The sequence below is a fragment of the Hylobates moloch genome, unplaced genomic scaffold (genome assembly GCF_009828535.3).
Source record: "Hylobates moloch isolate HMO894 unplaced genomic scaffold, HMol_V3 SCAFFOLD_7, whole genome shotgun sequence".
In the NCBI taxonomy this organism is placed as follows: Eukaryota; Metazoa; Chordata; class Mammalia; order Primates; family Hylobatidae; genus Hylobates; species Hylobates moloch.
In genome coordinates, this window is record NW_026652282.1 from 23,070,358 (window position 1) to 23,074,504 (window position 4,147).

General features: G+C 43.2%; 1 long non-coding RNA gene across 1 annotated transcript; it reads left to right on the forward strand.

Annotated features, from left to right (window-relative positions):
- Nucleotides 1-1,816: 1,816 nt before the first annotated feature.
- On the forward strand, nt 1,817-2,717 carry LOC131383872 (uncharacterized). Its single transcript, XR_009214273.1, has 2 exons — nt 1,817-1,950; nt 2,437-2,717. It is a non-coding gene; the product is annotated as an uncharacterized LOC131383872 (long non-coding RNA).
- Nucleotides 2,718-4,147: the final 1,430 nt, after the last annotated feature.

A 4,147-nucleotide genomic window follows, 5' to 3' on the forward strand; every position in this document is an offset into this window, starting at 1 on the left:
AACAAGAACTTTGAGTTGCCTCCAGCTGAAGAAGACAACTCCACAGCCAAATAACAGATGCTTTAATGAGGAAACACTACTCAGTTTTACTGGCTGGGCAGCATTTCAGCAGATGTGGATTTCTATGTTATTTAGAGTATTCTCTAATATATTCTGGAAATAAAATTCTGTAAGGGAAGATTGTCATCATCTTGCGTCAAACTAAGTTTGGTAATAATTACCATTCATTAAAGACCCAAAGTTTACCTAACACTATGTCAGGTGATTTACATAGAATATATATATATATATATATATATATATATATATATATATATATATATATATAAATTCGATAAGATGGGGTTTATCAAATTGACTTTGCAGGTTAAAAACTTGCAATTTTCTCAAGTTCACAAAACTGGCAAGTGACAGAATTAGACTAGACCCTGGCTCTGAATTCCTCTAGAGTCCACAACTGTCCCACTTCCAGCCTCAGGCAGACCTTGTGTTACTTATTTTCTACTCATTACTTCAAAATATATCTCAGGTGATACGAAGCAAGACTTCAAACCCCAAAAACTGTTTTGGAAGACATAGCCCAAGGAATAAGCAATAAAAATACCAAAATAAATGCAAGTTGTGAATAAAGAAAGAGATATTTGTTGACAATATCATTATCTGCAAAGTCAATGTCAGAAACCTCAAAAGACTAGGGACTCACAAAATCATTTGGCTCAGCCTCTTCGCTGTAGCAAGTAGATGTATTTGAACAGAAGGTACATAAGAAGCTAAGTCTGCCTAGTGACAAGAAGATATGTATTGGCAATGGTTTTCTTTTTTCTTTTTCTCTCGGAAAGCACACCTGTCCAGGGCTTTCTGCTTTGTGCTTCAGATTTCCTATCTCACATCATCCTTAGGACACATCCTATTCTCTGCAACGTTTGCAGAGGGAAAGCTAATGAAGAGTTTGGAATGATGTGGCATTTCTCCAGAAGCCTCTCATAGAAAGTGTAGAAACCAAGATGAAGACTCTGATGAATGAGAACTAAAGAAACAAACACCCCACAGTAAATGGAGTAACAGAGATCAGACTGTGTCTGCTTTTAGACCTGGAAGACTGAAGCAGGACTGTTAGGCTATTTCTCACTTATTGTTCAGTGTTCTCAGGAACATAAGAGCCTTAGTCTACATGAGTGACCTAAAGTTGAAAGAAGAAATTCAAGGCCTGCAAAGAGTCAAGGTGAGGACCCTGAGTGAGGACTGAGGGCAGACCTTTACCCTCCACAGAGATAGCCCCAAGGAGCCTGAATCTTGATGTCATCCCTGGGAGGGCACAGACAGGTGGCATTTCCTGTTTTCATTCTGGGACCTCAAGGAGTGGGAACCTTGTTCTAAGGTTTTGAGACTTAGACAGTAGAGGGAGATGTTCCATGCCCTGCCAGGAATCAAATGCAAAATCATGAGTGATGACTGAGGGGACCACAGACCCTATAGTAGGGAGGTGGCACAGAACCTCCCCCTGCCATCAACCCTGGGAGGCCTTGGGCAGGGCTGTCAGGCTGACTTCTGCAAGAAGGGTTTCAGAGATATGAGGGCTTAATCTGAGGGGAGGGTCCTCAAGTCAACAAAAAGTCCAAGGCCCTGCTATGAGTCAAGGTGATGGTCCCTAGTTAGGACTTAGGAAACCCTCTACCCGCAGAACTAAGAGAACCACACGGAGTCCCACCCTTACTGGCAGCCCTGGAATACATGGGCATTGTTGACATGATATGACATACTTCCTCGTATGATGTCACAAGGAAGTAAGGAAGTTGGTCTGATTGTGAGTTAAGGTCAGCAGTTAGAGGATTTCCAGGTTTCTCCAGAGGCCACAGTGAGTACGCTAATAACTGAGGAGACCACATACACTATGAGTGGGAACACCACAGAATTCAACTGTTATTCTCAGCCTTAGGACAACGAGGACAGGTAAGAACAAATGAGAACAGATGAGAAGACCCTCACATTCCCCATAGGGCATGTTTCAGGGTCGTTTTGTCTTTAGTATGAGGGGATAGGCCTTAGGACAAGGGAAGGAGAAGTTCCACACCCTACCAGAGGACAAAGCAAGTGCTAAAGGAACCATCTACCACTAAATAGAAGAGTTAAAAAAGAATCTGGCCCTACCCTGGTTTCAGTGCTTGAAGGGCCGGGGCAGGGTTGTGAAGCTGAAGCTCTCCACCACCTCTTTATGTCAGGTCTATGGGAGGTGAGATCCTTAGTCTGAAGGTGCAGTAGTCACCATTCAAATGAAGAGAGTTGGGCTCCTAGGCCCTATATGCCAATGTAAGGACCCCAAGTGAGGACTGAGGATCCCAGAAAGGCCAGAAAGGCCAGGACAGAAAATTATCTACTCAGCAGTCAGCACCATGGGCACTCAGACAGCAGTGATAAGGTCAATGATATTTGCTCCAGGTGCCTTCTCATCACAATATGAAGAGGCTTTGCAAGATGAGGAAGAGAGCCCAAGCCAGAGATGCAGCCGAGACTGGCACTACTGCAGTGGCCAAGACTGTTTCAGGGCCAAGTTCAGCAGCTTCTCTCAACCCTATTGAAGTCTGAAGCTTTTTTCATCCAGTCAAGCAGATATAACATCACCAAAAGGGATTTTTATGGAAATACAAAAAAACCCCAGTAAAATAATTGAGATAATGAAATAGAAAAAAAACAATAAAACATGATCTTGGTTTTCTTCATTCCTTTCAGTCTTTTGTTTTATAAAATTAAATGATTTACACCTTGATATATTTAGCTTAACAATGTAGGAGAAATTAAATTTAATAAGTTAGATCTCTTGCTCACTCTCTCTCATATTCCCCAAACATCATTTGAGTATCTGCTTTTTGGAAGGCTCTGTAACAGTACTGGAGCTGCTCAGATAAAGGCCCAGCTTCTGCCCATAGAATCTTTGAGGCTAAAAGCTGCAGTCATATAATGTTGAGCCACCCTCTATGACTTACAGGAAAGTAGAAAGGATCGATGAGAAGGGGGCATTCCAGTTGAGAGCAGTAAGCATAAATTTCATGAGGCAAGACAGTTTGAGTTTTAGGAAACTGAAAGTCAATGTGTTGTAATTTTTAAATTAGCTGCATGGGGGTGCTAGATGAGGCTATGAAATTGGTAAGCAGAGGTCAGAACCCTCAGATGATGCATCTCAAAGTTGAGAGAGAAAACCCTTTAATGGAAAACTGTAGTGTAAAGCCCAAAATTAAGGCCTAATACTATATACTGCTGGGCAGGCTAAGAGCTCCTCTTCTAATGCCGCTTGCCTAACACAGGGTCCCATAGCTGTAGTGTATCCCTTGTCTTTTTTCCTATCTTTTGGAAGAGGGGGCTCAGGCAAAACCTCTGTTTCCTCTTTGTTATTTTGGCCTGGTGATAGTGGGGCTGAGGGATAAGGAGGCAGTAAGGTAGGTGACGGTTCCTCTTCCCTCCCCTTTTTAGGCTCTTCTGTGTATAACGGGACCAAAGCCGCCCTAACTAAAGCCCATAATGTTAAAGACGTTACTGGGACCCATTGCCCTTGCACACAATGTTGTTTAAGATTTCTCCCCACTTGTTCCCAGAGCTCTACGTCTAGCATACCTTCTGGGAAACATGGGTTACGAGATACAACAGTTTGCATTAGGTCCCTTAATTGAGCCTGTGAAACCAAGCCTCCACTAGCTTTAAGCAGCTGTTTCAATACTTTTATATACTGTTTCTGTTGAGCTGATAACTGTTGTCCCATGATGAAACCCTAGCCTGAACAATTCCCTCGAACTTGGAAATCCTGAGCAGGCACCCATGACTTACTGATTTACTGACTTACTGACTGCACAGTCTCCTTACCTTCATTTTGGAGGGTTCCTTCATGATTTGTTGCAGCATTCCTCACAGGGCATCACCTGCCAGGGTCTGACCTGCAGACTCTGGCCAAACGATGGATGAAAGAATGCACTCAGACACAGATATCCAGTGAAAGAGTGGGCTAGGGGACCAGCCACGCACAGACCCCAAGGAGGGTGCTGTAAAGAGTCAGCAGCTGAGGCCCTGACAAGCTGGTGCTGCGGGTATTTATTCAGCACAGATTTAATGACAAAGGCTTTGAGACAACACACTTGTGGATAATTAAAATGGTCGCCCC